This window comes from Pseudonaja textilis, chromosome 6, assembly GCF_049901715.1.
Source record: "Pseudonaja textilis isolate UNSWEBS1 chromosome 6, rPseTex1.2, whole genome shotgun sequence".
Classification (NCBI taxonomy): domain Eukaryota; kingdom Metazoa; phylum Chordata; class Lepidosauria; order Squamata; family Elapidae; genus Pseudonaja; species Pseudonaja textilis.
Genome location: NC_141995.1, coordinates 37737887 through 37750574, shown reverse-complemented (window position 1 = coordinate 37750574; position 12688 = coordinate 37737887). Strand labels below are relative to the sequence as shown.

General features: G+C 37.0%; 1 protein-coding gene across 20 annotated transcripts in view; it reads right to left on the bottom strand.

Annotated features, from left to right (window-relative positions):
* SORBS2 (sorbin and SH3 domain containing 2) overlaps positions 1-12688 on the bottom strand; it is a 199721-nt gene that overhangs the window by 157027 nt on the left and 30006 nt on the right. For all 20 annotated transcript variants that reach the window (XM_087936284.1, XM_087936301.1, XM_087936299.1 and 17 more), the window contains one exon: positions 5485-5622. The gene's annotated coding sequence lies outside the window, so the exon portion shown is untranslated. The remainder of the gene's footprint in view (positions 1-5484; positions 5623-12688) is intronic.

Genomic DNA, 12688 nt, shown 5'->3' with positions numbered 1-12688 from the left:
ATGGTGAACCTTAGCCATGCGTGCCAGAGGTGGCACCCAGAGCTCTTTCTGTGGGCATGCGAACCGTCGCTCCAGCTCAGCTCCACTGCGCATGCACATGTGTGCCTCCCGCCAGCCAGATGGTCTTTGGGTCTCTGCTGTGCATGCACAAGGGCGGTGTCCATGCACAGGGTGCATGTCCAGATGACATGTGTGCATGCGCAGGGGGACGCATGCGCAGGGCCATGCCTGGGAGATGCATGCATATTGCATTTGGGGAATGTATGCATGCACTTTGGGCACTCGGTGCCAAAAAGGTTAGCCATCACTGGTATATGAGAAAGACCTAGGAAATGAGACAAAGAGTCACTGTCTAGGAAACAGTTAGAAAGGAGACAATATAGTCCAAAGCAGTGGATAGTGGGCAAAGCAAAATGCTGAGAAAGGCTGACAAGAAGATGGCAGGAGATTTGTACTTTCAGACTTCCAAGATTCAGTTTAGATAGCCTTAAAATAAAGTAGAAATAACTTATCTGATTGCATTTCCTGTCTGGTCTGCCTGAGAAACTGACAATTGGAGTCTTAATGCCTCTGGAAAGATTAAAAAAAGCTCTCAAAATTCCATCTGTTCGAAAAAACATCCCAAATAGCGTGACAATTTAAGTCCTACACATTCTGGTGGTATCATAATACTCCAGCCCTTACCTCAGGCAATTCTAAGAAATGTACTGTGCTTAGCTTGAAAATTGATAAAGATTTCCTACTTCACCCTAATGATTGAAAAGATTATTAATTCATGTAGTTCAAAAAACATACAGTCCAGTTTTGCTACCCTAGAATTTGATAAGACAGGAGATGGGTCTATGATAATTTGCCATGGCCAACTCACTGTGGCCAACTCACTATGGCCAACTCACCATAGCCCACTTGCCATGGCCCACTTGCCATGGCTACTCGCTGCAGGGCAACTTGCCATGGGTAACTTGCCGTGGGGCAATCTGCTGTTGATCAAGAGTGACACTAATATTAAAGAAATGGTGGAATAGAATTATTAAAGAAAGGATGCAAAAGAAGAAACAGAATGAAATGTGAATGACAAAAATTAAAATATTTTTTATTTATTTTGAATTAAATTGTTAAATTGTTCTGCGATGAGTTGTCCTGCAGGGAGTTGGCCATGGTGAGTTGTCCCACAGTGAGTTGGCCATGGTGAGTTGACCGCAGCAAGTTGGCTGTGCAAGTTTTCCCATTCCGAAAGGAACTGTATCTTAAATCTCTATATAAGATTTAAGATAAGAGTGGATTGGGTCTCTAAAAGTAAGGATAATAACAAGAAAGGGTACCATGCTCCATAAATTGTTTTGTCTACATGTCTGACAGAGCATTGAAAATCTAAGGATGTTCTTCAGCCTCCACAATTTTGTACTAATTTAGCTGTTCACCCAACCAGAGACATAGAAGAAAGCAGATTTGTATTATAGGTATTCATTATTATTATCTTCACAATTGGCAAGAAGAATTTTAAAAAAGAAAATGAAGCTACTGACAATCTTTCCAACATGCTCTGTAGAGAAGATCTGCTGAGGGCTAGACAGATATCAAAAACCAACAGCATGATCATGATTGCTCCCTCACCAGATAAGTTTGTTAATCAGAGTGAACAGTTTATTGAAAGTAAATGCTAAAGAAAGCTATGGCCAATTATATTTCAAGATGATTTTTAAACCACACAAATTTACAACACACCCTATCTGCCTCCAAAAATATTTAGTTCAAGTAAATGTAGCATATAGAGTTATCCAGATTTTATTTCCCAGACTGAAACATGGAAAATAACTGGTTATTTGTTCCAAATTGTTAGTGTCCTAAATCTAGGAGAGGAATGTGTTTTTACTAAATCTTGAGAGAACAGTTTAAGAAATGGTAAGGTATTGCAATGATTAGAAATGTATTGGGAAGTGCCCCATTAATAAATAAACGAAATAGCCTAGTATATGTAACATAATAACCATTCTCTAGTTTTCTTTCCTCCTTATATCCATAGTATATAGTTTTTAACTCTGTGGTAGAAATAAAGAAGAAATGTGCCCAAATTTTTAAACAAATTCATCCTATGCATATTTCACAAAATCATATAAAAGCAGGAAAAAAGATGCATACTATATTCCTCACAAATAAGAATTCAGAAAGACTTTATGATCAAAAAAACAACAAGTAAACAATATCAAGTTTGATAAATTTCTCAAATATATATCTCCATGCATCCATTGTCATCAACTTGACCTCAGTTCATTCAATTCATGCTTGCCTATAGTTTTACTCATTTCAGTCAATTCCCTTCCTGAATGCCTTCATCCAAAGATTATTTTGACACTCAAAACACAAACAGCTTTGGACATGACATGATATAGCAGAGGAAAAAAAGAATCCAAGAAAAAGAAGTCCTGTCAATAAAACCATTTAACATTTGATGTTTTATCTCCACTGCCTAAAATAACACCACAAGCTGTTTCTGTATCAGGAAGTTTTATAATCTGACAGGCAGGAAAATAGCATGATTCCTATTTAGCCAAATTGTAGAAAATTTGAAATAAGTGTTGCCAAATATTTCAATATTTTGGCCAAACAGGTCACTACTACCACTAGTACTACCACCCAAAATCAAAGAGGAGTATGTATATTCTGAAAGCATAAAGGTGTCTGTGTTTTTAATAGGCAGGAAAACAAGGTGAATATATTCTTTATATGGTGGAGAAGACAGAAAAAGACTGCAGAAGAAAGAAAAGTATAGGAAAAACCACTTCTGTGTACATCACTGTATAGATTTAGGTTTAATCCAGATCTGAACTTTATACTCTACAAGAGATCTTTCTTCTGATCACAGGACTATGACAAATAAGCTGTTTGCGGTTTCTCAAAAAAGGAAAGGCATGAATTCAAAATAAATTTCTTTTTGGGATTCTTAAATATAATCTACATATGCTTTCACTAATGTTAAACTGTTAGAATTCTATTTATTATTTGATCTTTGTGGGACTAATTAATCAGTCCTCTAGTCTATAAACAGAATTCAATTAATGTAAGGTAGGACCTGGCCGGTAGTTGAAAAGGTGATGATGGGAAAACTCAGGGCTGTAAATTTTGTGAAGCAATACAACAAATGACAAAAGTATCCTTGAGAGCTAACTATAAAATTGCATGGGTCACCCAGGAGCCAGGATTGGTTTGAGGGGACCTTTACCTTCTTATTCAAACTCATTGCAAGTTCCACTATGCATAGACAGTTACAGTCCTAATCTCTTCATAAAAAGCAGCATATTTATCTCTTTGGGGGCAAAAGTTCGATATAGGTTGTGGAGAGAAGGAGAAACATAATGTAAAGTGGGCTGAGTTGATCAGGGGAGAATGTAGGTTTTCCCAATCTGTTGATGATATATTGGGTAAATATTATGAGAACTGAACTCCAATATTTGTGAAAAGTACTGAGCTACTGGATACTGAGCTAGGATTACAAAATGTTGCTATGGGGCAACATTTTTGCTCTAAAAACCTAGCAATTAATGGATGTAACTTCCCTATTTAATATTTATACAACCACTGGTGCCAGTTCATAGTCCTTTATCAATCAATCCTATATACATTTTCTCAGAAATAAAGTTCTCTTATGTTCAACTGCTCTTACTAAGTCTGCATTAAATTACTTATTTATTTAATTAATATCTACTATGCTAATATTTCTTTAACATTATGGAGTTCCTGAAGACGGAGCCAGGTAAATTTTCAAAAATCCAAATAGTATTTCCCCCCCAATAACTTATTTGACACCAGTACTGGAGAGTGAACAAAGAACACACTGTCAAAGAGGAAATCTGCACAGAATGTTACTGTTTGTTCTCTATGAATGCAGAAGTATATTTGCTAAAAGAAAAGCATTCCATTCCTCTCCAGAGATTTCCCCTTCATTCAGTAGAACGACAGCTCTGGGTTCACATCCCTTCCATTCAAGTTGTCAGCCTATCAGTTACAGACCCTTATTTGCTAGGCAGTCCTTTGCTACAAAAATTAATCCTAGACTTCAACTTGGCTTTACTTGTTCCTAATACGAAAGTGTTTGCTTTTGCTCTTGGAAGCTAAATGAGGGCATTTAAATATTGAACTAGTGGAAAATTACTGTGCAGAAAATGTTCTTTGGCACATCATTCTTGCATTTTCACAAAAAGTTAATACCATAATTGATTATTGACATATTTGCTATCCTTTGTCTTCCCCAAATGGACAAATTGAGGTAGGATTTCTCTTATTTGGAGTACTGCATTCAGACTAATTCTTATTCCAGGTTGTAGTTCTTTTGGCTTTCTTCTGTGTTTGCTCCAATTACTCTTACATTTGCTCTGCCTCAGTGTAATATAAGGAACCATGTAACTGGTGGGTTCCAGAGAACAGAACTGGTGGAGCATCGTATTAGTGGCAACACTTCTTTAAAAAGATTTTCCAAGGTCATTCTCTATTTTTACTCTAATTCTGTATCCCTCTTTATTCTAGCAGATAGTCTATGACTGATTGCTGTTGTTATTCTTGGCTGGTGACTATAAAATACTATCTTCCTCAATCTGCCACCCACTGTATGCTTTGGGAGACCAATCAAAATTCCTATCTAGCTGTCAGACCAACCTTCATCAGTTGGCTAAATGCAGTGCAGTAGATTGAAGAATGAGTTGAAAGAAGGGAAAGGGACAATTAAAACAAGTTTAAGGAAGAATAGTGACGATACTGATATAAATTGTTATTCAAAGAAAAAATGACACAAAGGAATTTTAGCCAACGATAGAGGTAAGGATACAGTTAATAAGCAAAAGGAAGCTAAAGGAGGCAGCAAGTCAAAACCAGTTCATGTGCTCAGGAAGAGATGCAGTTTTTCTTGCACAACAAACCTGACGTACAGGCGGCTGTTGGCAGGCAGCGTGTTAGTGAGAAACTTAAAGGAATCCTAAAAGGTATTATATCAAGATATGGTGGACTCATAGAAAACAACAACAACAAAACCCAAAGAAATATTTTTTATTTCTGTAGGTCTTTGCTGATTTGACCAGCACACTGTAAAAAGAAGATTTTTTTTTTCTCAAATAGATGCGCAATTCTGAAGAGCAAATGATTTGCTGTCAACTTTAGACTTGTTTAAATCTTTTCAAATGCAATAATCAGACAGAAAATAAAAATTCAAAAGACTAAAATATCCTTCTTTACTTAAAATTAATTATGAACATAGCTGGCATTTGAGAACTTTTTTCTCAGTAATTAAGAGTTGAACAAAAGTCACCCAGCCTCGCAAAACTTTTGTGTAATATGTGCAAATGAAAGATACAGAATGAGAAAGAAAAAAAGAAAGAAGTATAACTCTTGTGGCAGGTTCTTATAGAATAATTTATAGGCTAGAAAGGTTATCTAAGAATGAAGAACAAAACTGCAAATCCTTAAGATATACACACACAAAAAGTAGAGAATTACCAGTCAGACGAGTCTTCCTGTTTTTGAAATGTCGCAGATATTAGTATTTTTGTTCTTGTACATCCAGATCTTGTTAACCCGGTCTTTTCTTAATGCTTAGTTCCTCTAAAGGTCTAAGTTTAACTGAAGAACAAGAACCTGCAATCAAGAGAAAAAGAGAAGGCGATAAGAGCAGGAAAGAATTTCAGCTGCTGGCTGCTGCTACTGTTCTAGAAGCATTTGAGCTATTTTCAGCACTTGGCAGGTTTGTCTGCAGTAAGAGAAACCAGAAAAGTACATAGGCAGGAAACTTAGGAGAACTTGGTCTGCTGCTCAAATTCCACATCCACTTTTGAAATGTTGAGAAAAATCAATTTTCAGGCCATTTGAAAAAGTACACTGCGTGTTTGCACCAGAACCAGACCACAATCGCCTTCATTTTTCTTGGACCCAGTAACCAGTGTGGCAGGCACAGAAAATGTTGTGTGTCTCGTTTCTGACAGACTCATGCCAGTTTCTCTAAACAGAAGTTCATTCTCCCCTTATTTTATTTTGCATCCAAAAGTTTTCGATCCTTCTGGCATCAGTGTCCACGAACAAACTCAGCTTCCTAAAAGGGAAGCCACCAGTTTATTTCCAGTTTGCAACTAAATTTTTGGAATCAGTCACTCAGCTATTTCTGAATGTTAGTGACCGAGGCTGTTGACATTGTAGTATTTAACTAACAAGGAATCTGAAACCAATCAGTATTGCAATTACATTTTCACTCACTGCCATGAAAGATAAACAATCAAGTTCTCTTCAACTTAGAATAGCATAGTTATTATATATTTGATATATTTAGGCACTCACCTTGTTCAAACCATGTTCAACACATTTTTTTTTTACTTTTAATCTTTAGATTCAGAGTTTTGGTATTTTTATGGGTTTGAATCTTTGATGGTTTAGCTTGCTGAGGTTTCAATTATTGGGTTCTAAATAGGTAAATAAAGCATATTTTAGAAACTTTAAGAAAAATCTATCTTTGCAGATGGAAAGCTGTGACTGAGAGAAAGGTAGAGATCTTGGCAGGACCAAATTTTGGAAAATATCTCCATTTTAAAGGCATAATTACCATCAGGAAGGAAAAAGTAATTATTTGTGAATTAGCCCTTTCCCACGTATCAGTGAACTTTCCAGGATGTCTAGAAGAGTGTGTATTGTTTGATTTCCTAACTGTGTTTTTCAGAAGACATCCTGCATCATCCAGAAACCACCAGATTACTCATATTTATTCTGAAATGTTCTTCAAAGGGTTTTCCCTATTAGATTTGAAAATTAGTACACACACACAAAACAAAATGATTTGTAAATCTTCTACTCAGGTTTCAGGTCAATCAATTTTTTATAACTTGTTGAAAGGGGTAAATTAATCCTATACCTTGGTGCTTGATACACAGGATATTTTCAGGAGGAGAGGGAAGAAGTAATACAAAACTCAGCAATAGAAATTCACATAGGGAAGGGTTTCTTTTTAAGAAAAATACTCAACCAACAGATTTCCTAGAATTCATATTTTATTCAAGACAGTAGAATGAACATTCTCTGGAACAATTTCTTTAATTGTTGTCTGTGATTAAATATAAGCAATATTTATAAAATGTTCTACTAATTGGCATACATTCTGTTTCATGTATACTGCTAATTTTGTTTGCTTTTGCCAATGTACTATGTGGGAGGAAAGTCTTGAACATAGTGCTGCATTCAGCAAGCTGCAAATCGTGATTAAGCAGGTGTGAAGGACTCTTTCATATTAGACTGTAATATTACAAAAGCATCAGAGCTCAACCTTCAGGTTGATTCAACCATTACTGTTGCTACTCCATTTATGGGTGCTCCTTGCACTTCTCTTCTCTAAATGGGAACATGAAGAACCATTAATTACAGTGCTAAATAATTAAAATGGGAAGAAGGGAGAGAGAGATGGAGGAAATTAGTATGCTTTGTTTCTTTGGCATTCATATTGTGCATCAATAGAAACCAACAGGTTTGTATATAAAAAGACTTAGCTTCACACCTAGTAAGTCTGCAGTTAAAAAGGATTAGGCAACAGGTCATGGAAAAGAAAAAACATGGGCTAGATGGACAGGTAGTCTGAACAGGTATATCATCCAGGTTAGTCATCCATCCTTGCTCTTCTTGACCTCTCAGAAGCTTTTGATACCATTGACTATGGTATCCTTCTGGAGCGGCTTCAGGGGATTGGAATGGGGGGGACCTGTGCTATCCTATCACTTCGTTCCTCTGTGGCAGTTCTTAGTCAGTGCTGATATGAGGGGCAGATCCAGCCCTCAGCCACTGCTTTGTGGGGTCCCACAGGGCTCGGTAATTTCTCCGTTCCTATTCAACATTTACATGAAGCCTTGTGATGGCACTGTCCCAAACAGACTCTGCGCATAATTGGAGGATTCTCCTGGACTTGTAACTCCTGCTCAAAGAGCAGGTGGCAGTCATGGCTAGGAGGGACTTTGCGCAATTGCTGGTTGTGTGCCAGTTATGCCCTTTCCTGGACCAAAAGCCCTTCTCACGGTCACTCATGCTCTTGTCACCTCCCATCTTGACTATTGCAATGCACTCTACATGGAGCTCCCCTTGAAGACCATCAAGAAGCTTCAGTTGGTGCAAAATGCAGTGGCCTTTGTGCAGACCTCGATGTGCACATTTCACCTCTGTGGGAACTGCATTGGTTGGCAGTTTGCTTTCAGGTGCAATTCAAGGTGCTGATTGTCACCTTTAAAGCTCTTCATGGCTTGGGACCAAGTTATCTGAGGGACCATCTCTTGCCGGTCACAGCTACCTGATCCGCTAGAGTGAGAAGGCAAGGAATGTTGAGGGTCCCATCCCCTAGGGAGATACATCTGACAGGACTCAAAGAAAGGCCTTCTCTGTGGTGGCTACTTCTCTCTGGAACATCATTCCCCAAAAGATTAGATTGGCCCCACCCTAACATTCTTCTGAAAGGTGCTGAAGACCTGGTTCTGCCAGCAGGCCTGGGGAACCCAGAGCAGGATGGAGCGCACTAAATGTCTTGTATGAATTTGTGTTGTCACCAGGATGAAGGTGGGGAGCTATTATTTTTTATTATTTTCTTTTATTGTTTTTATATTTGTGTAACCAGTTTTGAGTTGCCACGGGTGAGTAGGCAGTAATGTAACATTTCTAAAATAAAAATAAATAAATAAATAAAAAACATGACCATGCCTTATTATCAAGTCCCAAGAAGTCTATATTTTGCATTGGTTGTGTGCAGAATTTTGCCTTTTTTAATGCATTACCTCTAAACCTTAGCTACCAAAAAGCTAGAACATAAACTTTACTAAACTATCAGGCCAAATGCCAGTTCTTGCTAGTAAATACTTGTTCTATTATCTTCTGGATAAGGGATGCATAATATTACTTGGAGACTAGAAAAGAATAGGATCAGGATAAACCCAAATTTGAATAAATTTATATTTGAGAGTCTGGCATATTTTAGATATGCTGTGGCTACACTTTGCTAACGGCAAGATGTATGAGAATCATATAAAAAGTACCTGGAAGACACCAATTCACTAATCCCTGTCCTAAGTCTCCCCAATAGTGAACATTCATTTTTAAACAAAATTTCCCTAATATTTCTCCCTGGAATGATATATGAATAAAGAAATCTGAAAACACTGGATCAAATCATTACTTTCATAATTGCATACAGAATATATATGGTTGAACATGGATGTTGGACACATACTGTACATACATCACATAGTGGAGAATCTGAATATGAACAACTATTTTTCCCATTACAAAGAGTGGGTGAGCATCCAGAAGGACAACAGACTAAATTATTGCTTTGAGCAATTATTCAAAAAAAAAAAAAAAGAATAGCTCACGAACTCTATTCTATGACTCAGAGTAAACCAGAATATTTTTTTTTAATCAGAAGTTTTGACTGAGACTGATAGGAGTTGTCTAACATGTTGGGATGAATGTATAAGATGGCTCAAATACTTTGAAGATAATGAGTAGCATTTTATAGGTTTGAAAGTTCAATCTTCTTCTACGTTATGGTATCAAGTGTTTCTCAATCTTGGGATGTGTGGCTAGTGGGAAATTCTGGGAGTTCAAGCCTGTCTTAAAACTTGCCATGATTGACAAATGCTGTTTTGGATAGAGATTTTACAAAGCTGATTGATAATGCATTGATCAGATTCTAATCCATTCACTTGACTTTACAAAGACACAAGAGGATTGGTCTGGGGTGTTCTACTGTAAGTAACTTGATCCAGTTCATGGAGAAGGAACAAGAAGTTTTACAAGCATTGCAAATGCAGTCTCAACTATATCTTTCCAGACAATAGATAACAGCTTATGCAAAAAAAATGTTCCAAGTAGGGCTCTATCAATGGCATATGAATGTTATTTGACCAGGATGAAATTGTCCGGGCAGGAGAGAGACAGAATGTAAAGAATGTAAGCACGTGATATGACTTCCTTCAATGATTAAATCCTTGGGTGTGAAAAGAAGAAGGCTAAAACGTCACTTTATAAGGAGAGTACAAAAAAGTAGATAAAATTTGAAGTAGGACTGGATGTCATAAATTCTGCACCATCTATCCAGTCTTCTCAGGGACTGTCAAGTATTTGTCACTGCAGAATTACAGTAAAAATTTAGATTCTAGTCATGTTCAACTAAATCTCCAGAGAGTTATAAACTAATTTATGCCTTTATCAAGAAAGCATGCATATAGAAAAGCAGATGTCACCCATAAAGACCGTTGTCCACATCTTTCTTTGACACTCCAATTTTGGGGATACTGGGAGATGCTAAGAAAAAGCAATGAAAACAAACTCTCCTTCTATCTGCAATACTATCTGAATAATGGGGCCATAACCACATTTGCTAGGATGTGGAAATATCCGGTTCCCAGAGTTAAAAGAGTACTGCTTCGAAAAAGAAACTTCAATGGTGATTCAGTGTAGTGAAGCAATTAAGGTACTGGACTGACACTGGGAGTTCTAATCTTTCACCAAGCTATAGAAATTCGCTTTGTGGCTTTTGACCAGTTATTCTTCTTTAGCCCAGCCTACCTGAAGAGGAGGGAGCACTGGGTATGCAATCTTGAGTCCCTGTATAAATAGCAGGGTATCAATCAATCAATCAATGAGTCAATCAATTAAACAAATAAAAGACCAGTGTCTTCAGGATCTAGGCAAGATATATGGTGATCACAGGAAGCAAAATTGCCAGTAGTCCCATCAATACTGTGTTGTGCCTCTATTTATATATTTGAAACAAAGAACAATTGACCTTGTCTAAATCATGAATGAGGCAAATGCTTAATGATAGAAAAAATCTGGAGGAAATGTCAATTTTACAATGCTCATTCTGGCTTAAGAGCAATTCAGGAAGATGGATCATAGTAAGATAAGTGTCTCCTGTTGTTTGTGACCAGAGTAGGCTAAATAAAGAAGAAATTGTGGATGCAGAATGGCAAGGAATATATGAAGTATTTAGAATTACAAAGTGTACTGTGTCTGCAGAGTGCACTGTGAAAGAAATCATCCGAGGTGTCAAATTCCAGAGGCTGTGAGAGTCTCTTGACTGTGAACTTCAGAAATTAAACAGTTCTAAAGGTTAGCTACCGAAAATGTCCTAAGTTTTCAAGTATTTCTTTGTTTTAAATTGCTATCACTATTTTGCACCTCAAGGATGCAATTTAAAAAAAAACATTGATGTGTACACTTATTTTTCATTTTTTTAGGAGTAAATAAAATAGTGTTCATGCTTTTAAAACTGACATGTGGACCTGGCATGATCTAGCTGTTTTGGGGTGGGAGGATAATTGAGGCCAGGATCTACAACAATTGTTTTACTGATGAAACCAGGAATCACATTTTAAGATTTGTAAAGAGACTGCTGATACAGTTCTACAGAGGAATTATTGAGTCTGTCATCTGCACATCTATAACTGTCTGGTTTGGTTCTGCAACCCAACAAGACAGACACAGACTTCAGAGGATAATTAGGACTGCAGAAAAAACAATTACTACCAACCTGCCTTCCATCGAGGGCCTATATACAGCATGAGTCAAAAAGAGGGCTGTGAAAGTATTTACAGACCCCTCACATCCTGGACATAAACTGTTCAACTCCTACACTCAACATGACGCTATAGAGCACTGCACACCAGAACAACTAGACACAAGGACAGTTTCCCCCCCGAACGCCATCACTCTGCTAAACAAATAATTCCCTCAACACTGTCCAAATATTTACTAAGTCTGCATTACTATTACTATTAATCTTCTCATTGTTCCTATCACCCATTTCCTCCCACTTGTGACTGTATGACTGTAACTTTGTTTCCTAGTATAATTTGATTGCTTATTTGTACCCTATGACTATTATTAAGTGTTGTATCTTATGATTCTTCACGAATCTATATTTTCTTTTTATGTACACTGAGACCATATGCACCAAGACAAATGCCTTGTGTGTCTAATCACATTTGGCCAATAAAGAATTCAGTCATTCATTAAGAAATTGTGCTTCAAGTACAAATTAATTGCCACAGATTTCTTTAATGGCAAATAATCACCTGGGACTATTTCACACTCAGCTACTGCAAAACAAAGCTGAAATTTCCCTTAAAAAAAACGCTGTCCTCTGTCTAGGAATTCCAACTTTAAAATTGCAAATGTAAAGCTGGAATGCATTATTGATATCCCTTTTATCTCTGTGCATTCATAGTTTTATAAATTACAATAAATATACAAAATTGCTGATACTTCATGTGAGACTATGTCTCCAATATCAGTCAAGATGAAACTGCATATTGCCTTTCTTAGCCTCAGCAGGTGAAGTATCAGGAACAGGCAATACAAGAACTCCTCAACTTACAACCAATCACATAGGTTAAGTACCAAAGGTACTTATGACCGGTTTTGAAGTTCTGTTGGCTGCCATCCCATGGTCATGGAACCGTATGTCTTGGCAACTGGCCTTGATTACTGCTATTTGCAGTGTGCCACACTCATATTGCCATGTTGTACAATGTTTTTGCTGAAAACCAGCATTTATTCAGTTTTCAGCAAAATCAACCCATATTAAACAATGGGTTTACTTAATGACTGTGTGTTCAATTAACAACCATTACAAAAAAGGTCATAAAATATATCTAGTCATTTCGTGATCTGCTTTACAACT